This window comes from Myotis brandtii, unplaced genomic scaffold (assembly GCF_000412655.1).
Source record: "Myotis brandtii unplaced genomic scaffold, ASM41265v1 scaffold1028, whole genome shotgun sequence".
Classification (NCBI taxonomy): Eukaryota; Metazoa; Chordata; class Mammalia; order Chiroptera; family Vespertilionidae; genus Myotis; species Myotis brandtii.
In genome coordinates, this window is record NW_005353448.1 from 623,048 (window position 1) to 631,813 (window position 8,766).

Genomic DNA, 8,766 nt, shown 5'->3' on the forward strand with positions numbered 1-8,766 from the left:
GCGGCCCGGGCGCCGAGGTCTTGATCGGTGGGCACTCTCCCAATCTCCTTTCTCCCCATTTTGTAAACTTGCTCTGTGGTCTCGAAAACACAGGTGCTGGATGATGGGCCTAGATAAAGCCAGACACGCCCGTTCCTCCCGCTCTGTGGACACCCACTCAGACACCGGCCCCCTCCTGGGCCGTGGCCCCCACCCGCTGCTCCGCTCCCCCGGCCTGCGCCCTGCTCCGATCACAGCAGTAAACACTGGGCATCAGCGTTTGGAATTCGTTTATAGACAATGTCACCCTCGGGGTGGACGCCCAGAAGCCCAGGCCGCTGCCACGGTGGGGTGGGAAGTGTGGGGACGCCCGAGGCGCGAGGCCCAGCGAGGCTCAGTCAGGTTGGAGTTGGGCCGCGGGTCAGGCTCAGGGCCTCCGGAGAAGAAATCTCCAGGCTGGTAGGGCTTCGAGAAGATCTTTATAACTCCTCCAGGAGTGGGCGACTCCCCCTACCCCCATGGTGGTGGGGCCGCGAGGCTCCTCCCCTTGCGGTGCCCGCCCTGGCCTTCGGCCCAGGGGACTCTGGCCGCCCACCCCCCACCCCCCCACCTCGGGCCCAGGTTGACCGCTGCAGACATTTCCTGTCCCGCGAGGGAAAGCTTGCGCTTCCGAGGGAACGGGAGAGGCAACCGCGGGCCCTGAGGCGGCGAAGGTGTGAATGCAAGGTCTGAGGAGAACTGCTTTTATTTACAAATTGCTGGGAATTGAAATAAAATTCCAGTAAGAGAAAATAATCAACATGCATTTCAAATTTTTCATGTTGAAATGAATCCGGCAAAAACGCGGGAAGACCACTCTCGCTCGCTATTGCTGGCAGAACCCAGGGTCTCCAGCACCGGCCCAGGCAGCCTCTCCCGGCTTTCGTGGGTCTCAAGGTCGGAGCCCCCCGCAGCCCCTGTCATTAGGGGCGCTGTGCTCCCGCTCTGTCCCCATCCGCGCGCCCACCGAGCGCTGGAGGAGTCAGAAGCGAGGCCAGGCCGGAGCAGCTAGTCGGAAAGCCGGGAGTTTGCCTGGTAGCTGGAGATGCTCGCCTTCCCTACCAGGCGGAAATGCGCTTCTTTCCCACACACCACACTCTGCACAAAGAGGGATGGGGGAGGCACATGCCGAACTGCTCCCCTAAACAGAGAGGAACCTGAGATTGAGACGGAGAGGAGAGAGAGAGAAACCTCCCGTCAGAAAAGCTGCCCCTGCTACAGGAAGTCAAAAAATCGCCCACTGCACAGCCTTTCACACTTGTTTACTTTACTCATCAATGTCTATGGGGTGAGGGAGAGAATAACTGGAAAAGCTCGCTCCAAAAATATTGCCCAAAGAAACGTTTTATTAGAGGTTCGTCGTGCGAATAGCCGTTTTGCACATCCAAAACCTCACTTCCTTTATTTCTTTCGAGCCACCAGATTTCAAGTTTTCCTCCTTTCCCGCTTTCTCGCCCCCTCCCCACAGCTCTGTCCCTCTCTGCCTTGCCCCATTCTCTCCTTTCGTTTTGATTCCTCTTTCGCAGCCCGCACTTGGGGTGGGCGCGGCTGGGTCCCCTTTTGCGCCGGATTCCGCGGGCCGCGCGCGGCGGGGTAGTGGGGCAGACGCCTGAATTCCCGCCGGAGACCCCGCAGGCTGGGCCCTCCTGGCTATTCTTTCTCCGCTCCAGCTCTCCTCTCTCCGCAGGACACAGAGGAGCTGAGCCAAGTTCAAAGTCACGTCGCCGTCCCCTCTTAGAAGTGTTTTATTTCTCTACAAACCGCAAAGCCCTTTCCCTCATGACACAGTATTTCTTTTCTTTCTTTCTTTTTTTTTTTTTTTTCAGGAAGGAAAGAGAGAGAGCGCGCGCAAGAAAGCAAAAGCCGAGGGTGGGGGGGACTGTGAAGGCTTTTCAGCCATTGCCTCAAAAGTAGATTTGGATTCCTTGGCTGAAGGGGAAAAAGCGGCCAGGCTGCGTTCTGCACCGTGTGAGTGATTTCGTTTTTTCAACAGGTTTCTGGAAGGACCCTCTGTGGCGGAGGCAGATCCGCGGGACCCACCACTGTCTCCATCGGATAAACAAGTCCCCTTTTTGTAAGTTTTCCAAAATTGCTCTTTGAAGATCTCACGCAGCCTGCGCCACGCTGGCGAGAGTGGGGGGTTTGCTGTCTGTGGATGACCCCGCCTGGCGGGCCCCTGGGCGCCCCGGCTGGCTTACATGTCATGGCAAATGGAGGGAATGGCAGTGCGACGGAGAATTCCGGGTGTCTTAAAAAATCAGAAAATCCCATCCAACACCCGGGCCTCGTTCACTGAGCACCTCATTGCGGTTGTGGGCCTCTGTGAATGGCTGACTGCGTTCTTTTGTATATGATGAGTATTTTGGGTGTACATATACATAAAAACAATACATATATACACACAATATGCACACACACAGGTATATCTTGCTGGCCAACAGAAGCCAAAAAGAAAGTAAGGAAAGAAAAGAAAGAAAGAAAGAAAGAAAGAAAGAAAGAAAGAAAGAAAGAAAGAAAGAGAAAGAAAGAAAGAAAGAAAGACCCCATAAACAAACAAACCCAACAACAAACAAACAAACAAACAAACCTTTAAACTGGAAAGCAGAAACACTTGGTGGCTATATCATTCAAAGTTTTAAATTTTCTCCTAAGGAAAGGGATGCATATGGGGGAAGAGATGGGAGGAACAAATGTAGAATCAGCTGTCTGTACACACCAGACCCCCAGGCCCCCCCACAAAAGGATTTCAGCACCATCCTCTGTATCACAGACTCATAAATTCAACAAGATCATCAACAGGATATTAAGTTGCAGGTCACCTTTGATTCAGCCCTCTCAGCCACTCCTGGGCTGGGCGACCCCTGACCCATGAAGGACCACATGTGTGGTGGGGGGAGCCCCCTCAGTAAAACCCACATAGAACAAAAGTTCTTTGTCAGAGCTTTAGAGACGTGTAATATAAAAGAAAGGGAAATCGTGAAAATCTCAGCCAATGTTGTAACTTGTAAATGCCATTTTTTGAGAAGGGAGCGGTTGAGTAGAGATGGGGAGGTATCATAGGATAAGGCCCTCTCCTGTCTGCTAAAAGAACTTCTCTTCTTCCTACAGTTAAAATTTACTATTCTGTAACTGGGCTTATAAAACGTCTCTCTATAAAATATATGCTCGCCAGCAGTTTAGTGATTGGGATGCAAATGTTTGCGTATTTGCCATCAGGGACTCAGAGAATAATAGACACCAACATTTCTATGTCACAGTGGTTGTGGTTTTGAAAAAGGAAGAAAACTGGTTGTCCTTACTTTGTCTCCTCTTTCCTGATGGGAGTTTCTACTGCTGCAAAACAAAACAAAAACAAACCGAAAAACAGGAGGCATTAGCTTACACGAATGTGTTTAATTATTTTGAGGACCGCTATCCTTTGGGCTCCCAGGCGGACTACATCCAGGGAGGTTGAATACTGGTGACAGGCAAGCAGCTTTCCAATAAACTGCAGTATTATTGCAATAGACTTTGTAATACAATTTATGCTGTCATTCATAAATAACGATGCCATATGTCAACCATATTGCTTACACAAGTAAATCCGTCAACGTGTCACTATTTGATTTTTCTCAACAGCTTCTTCAAATATTGAAGTACAGATATTGGAAGCGGTGTGCAATGTGTGTGTGGAGGCTCCCCACAAAATTTGAGACTTAAAAAAACATACCACACCACCTCTGCTCCTCCTTTGTCCCCCATCCAAAAACATCCTTCAGGATAAAGAATGAAGGGGGAGAAGAACACATCTCGAAGCCAATACAAATAATAATACTGGGTAGTTATATGAACTGTGAACACATAAGGGAGTTTTGTGGTTCCTGTTTTGACCTTATAAGCATATTTTAAAACACAACAATTAGGCATTTCCCAAGAATTTACCAATTCTAACGGGTGAAATGTGGGTCAAAGGCCAATCTCCAACTACTTCCATCTTTGAGGGTAAAAGTGATTGATAACCAAATGAGAATATTTGACGACAGGCCAATTTTACTCTGTTTATTTTTGTTTTAATCGTGGGGAAGTATAGAGAGCCATCATTTTCAAGGGCTTTTAACCACTAAAGTCAGGTGGACATGGGGTGTGTCCAATTCTTGACTACCCAAAACAACAGACAAATCCCAATCACAGCTGTACAGTTCCAATCTTCTGCTTAAAAAAAAAAAATCCTCGTTAAGCCCATGTAAAAGTGACAGGGATCATAAACTTTAGCAAAAAGCACATTTTGGTTATTCTTAGCTCCACAGTATCCGTGAAGCCCGAGGACTCGGCGCGAGCTCAAAAGGGAGGAAAAGAGAAGCAACACTCATAGAGGCGCTCCGAGGGCTGCGGAGCTCACGCTCGTGGTGAGGGCGGGTGGGAGGGTAGGGATCTGGTCCCTGCCGAGTGCGGGTGGGGCGGGCAGCGGGAAACTCACTGCCTAGGTGCCTAGCTAGCATCGTTTGGAAAAAGCCCTTGAACCCAAAGTCTTTGTCACTTCCGGCCCTGATAAAGCTCAATAAGATGCAGCTTCGTGGGTCCCTCTGCCCATCTCACCTCGGCTTAAAGAGTTCTCGAGTGTATCTCCCGTGTTCTCAGTGTCTGCTAGTAACTCTCCTCCCAGCGGAGCGCCCACGCCGCCTTTGGGCTGCCCCTTCAAGTCCTTCCCTTAATCCCTGGGGTAACTCGGGATACCGTGTTCGCCCTTGAACCCGCCTCTGGCGCAACCCAAATGGCACTAGGCGCTCCAATTTCGCCAGGCACCCAGCCCTTCTGCAAGGAGGCAGCTCTCGCGAAAACCACTGCGGACTGGCGAGCAGTAAAGCAATTGCAAGGGCAATAAAAGGCAGCTAGGTGGGTCCTGCTGCTCCTTCCGGGTCTCCCTCACCGTCCCTGGCGTGCCCCCTCGCCCGCCTGCAGAAACCATCACACAAAGGCTCAAAAGCCAGGAAATGTCCAATCCACTTCCCTTAGAGTTTATTCATTGCCCACACAATTAATAAACTCTGCGTTCAGCGACGAACGGAGGGCACCGGGGAGCCGCAGACCCACTCTGCGCAGCGGGAAGCCTCAGCGCCGGCCTGGGCACCTCCAGCGACCCCGGCCCGTCGCCTCCAGGCAGCTGAGCGCAGGGTGGTTCCGGGCCAGCTCGGTGTTTTACTTTTACCTCTCAGCCTCCTCGCGCCTTTGTTTGGGGCTGGGAGGAGGGTGGGGCTCGGGGTGCAACAGTGAAGTCTGGAAATCAGTGCTCCCCAGGAGGACCTGTTGACCCCAGAAAGGGCATTTCCATGTCGTGCCACGTAGCTGCTCCCACACAAGCACCTCCGTCCGCTGCAAAAGCGCAGACAAGGGCATGAGTTTTGAGGATCGGCCCTGACTGCCGGCACCACTGAGGAAATATGGGGCTAAACCCACAGAACTGGCATAAAGACTTCTACACCACCCCCAACCCTGTTAACTAGTATTATTTTCTCCAACGCCCTGGAAATGGTCGGTGTTTATTTAGGAAGTATGACACAGTTACTGGGATGTTAAAGGGGGGTTGATTTGGCTCCCAAAAGGCTTTAAAAAGAAACAGCGCACCTGGGGTTAGGCGGGTCATCATAATAACAAAAAGCGCGTCTACAAAATAAAAAGCTCTTTTATAAAGAAAGGCAATCCCGGAAATTCACTGGGAGCCTTCCTGAGAACCGTCTAGCTAGGCCTATTCTCAGGTTTAATTGGCAGGCAGTTTATTGGCGCCTTATTGGTGTTGACTGAATTTTGTTCCCAGTTCTTCCTTTTAAGAATTAGCATTTCAAGTCGATTTACCTGAGTCAATTATCTTTTTAGGGTCTGGGTTGAGTCATAAATTTGCAAATATTCATTAAACGCACTGTGTAAATATCCCTCTTTCCAATCGCCACCCAAACCTCGATTATTTCCTAAGAAAGTCTTTCCTTTTTTAAGGCTTCCATAAAAAGAAATTGATCAGGGGACTATATTTGAATTAAGACATATTAAATCGATGACAGATACACATCATGCTGTGTTTAACAAGAGTTGTACAAGGAGGCGGGTTCCAGATTCCGCAGGGCTCTGCTGCACCATTATTCACATTTTTACAGCCTTTCCTTCATGCCTTCACTCATTAAACCATTAAATTTCAGCAATTCAATAAAACAAAGCAGTTATAATTTTGAGGAAAAGCTATTTTGAAGGGGGTGGAGGTACTCGTTTTATTGCACCATAAAAATGCTCAACAGTCCATATTAAAGGTTATGTTGTGGTTATTTTCTTCTTTATTCATTCTTTTTGTTTTGTTTTTACTTATAACCTGCAGAATTGAACGTAAAGCTGCCATTATGGAAGTATTGGCGCTCACTGCCAAGGAATTCGAATAAAGGGAACTCACTTGAAATGTTCTGAGAGGTAATGAAGACAGTGGCGACAACCCCAAATATGCTGCTTTCCCTATAAACCATCCATAGAGATGGCACAGTCCTCGCTCCACCTTTGCCTGGATGGCTTGAGATGGTTTTGAGTCTTTAAAACGAAATTGTAAAAGATCTTGTCCTCTCCAGGTACGGATGTGGATTTTGTCACTGTTGTTTATTTTTTTAAAAAATTTTGTTGTGTTTGCACTCATGCCTTTTTAATTCCCCCATATTTGAATTTCACCAGAAATTAAAGAAAAGCAAAACATTTGAAATTTGATTGTCTTTTATTTGTTTGGCTGTAAGTTTTATAAGAGAAATGACATTTCCTGGGCTCACAGGGAAGTTTCCTGTTAAACATTGTTCACATCAATGTAAATGGGGCTATGGAATCAGGGCTTTTGAAAATATGTCTTACCTCTTTCCAGGTCCATCTCCCAGAGGATGGCTTGTGCAGTCTATTTTTGTGTGGACTGAAAATGAATTACACTAATAACGTTTCATTGTATCCCCAAAGAAAAAAATCATTTGTCAATTTTTTTTCAAATAACTTTATGCAGGGCAACAAAATGAAAATTAAAACCTCTGACTTTAAATTTTGAGCATCTTGGAACATCACACAATTTTAATAGCTTTATTTTTAAAAGCTCAGTGACACACTGGGTTGTAAGAACCCTAAAGTTTGGGGGATGCAACAATTCTTCCCCCTCCCCTCCGAAAAGTGATGCAGAAACCCTTTTAAAACTACTTTGAGGGCAAATCATTTGAACTACATGGGTTTCACTTTTTTAAAACGCCAGTGTTTATGGTTTTTAAATAAAACATCTCTCCTGCTAGTTCAGCTTATTAGACTATTGATAGCAAGGTAAAAGTCTATTCAATTAGTAAATATATAACGAAGACATTGCTTGATTTAAAAATTATTTTCTTGGATCAATTCTAATTCATGGTCCTTTCAAAGAAACTGAGGCACACAGGTGGAGTACATTCTGGACTGGAAGGAGAGATTCTGCTTAAAGGATATTATTTACTTGGTTGCTTCTTTCTAGAGAGATGCTGTTTGGCCTGCCCCGCCACTGTATCTCCCAGAGGCAAAAGTTAGAATCGCTGCCCAAAGTCCCGCCTCCTCCGCCCCCCAGATCTAATTGGAAGTGGCAGATCCAGAACCGATGAGCAGTGAGATTACATTTCGAGCCAACTCCTTTGAAGCATATTGAAAAGGACTCCATGAGCTAAAAAGTCGAGGTAAAACGTTTCCTTTTGGGAAAGATGTATTTTGACTTCACTTGGTGTTTGGCGGAGCCAAACTGCTCAGATTGTTTTACAACCAATCGGATTTTAATACCCTTCCTCAATTCCGTCTCCTGTGAGCCCTACGTGAGCGCCTGGCAGACTGGTGTCCTTCCCGAACAAGGTTCTAGCATCGTCTCCACAAGTACGACGACGGGCGAACATCTAATCACCCTTTCTTCGGCGTAGCCTAGTGTGTGGATGTGGGAAGGGGCTCTGCGTGCAGTGAGGCGGGGGGGGGGGTTTGAACTTGCCCCCCCTCCGCCTATTGTCCCCCCCGGGGGTCCCCAGCCCTCAGCCACCACTCGCCCTCCGGCCGCGTGCCGGCGCACGCTCTCCGCCAGGAGCGTCTGGGAAACGCCGAGCGTTGCGCGCGCAGGCCCAGCGCAAACTTTCTGCGAGTGCAACTTGGACATCCCCGGGGAGGTGGGGGATGCAGGGCTCCAGGGGAGGAGGGGGCGCGAAGCGAGAGCTAAGGCGGCCGCGAGCAGCGGGGCGGCTTCCCGCTGGGCCGAGGGTCTGAAAGGGAGCCAATCGGGCAGCCGCGGCTGCTGCCAATCACGCGGCTCGCTCCAATCCCACCCGTGCCATTTCCAAAATCTTGGTCCCACTGTGCAGCTCAAATGTGGTGTGCACTCTGCCAATCGCTGGAGGACAGAGTGGGAACGGGAATGAGCAGAGTTAGGAGACCAAGACAAAGAAGTTAAAGAGCCCCTAATATATACATGTTTTTGGAGGAGGGCAGAGGGGGAAAAAAGTCACCCCCGTGAGGGTCTATGGGTTTGATTGTGTGGTTCTGATGGAGCCCCCTTTGAGCAAGAGGAACCCGCCAGCGTTGAGATTAGCGGACTTGGCACCGGCTCAGGCCAGGCCTCTTCAGAATATGACAGGCTTCCCAGCGCTGGCCAGCCCGCCCGCCCACTCCCAACTTCGCGCCATAGCCACGCACCTCCGCCCTCGGGACCTGGGCGCTGACCTCGGCGTGGCCATCACTCCGCTCGGACCCGAGCACATGGCCCAGGCG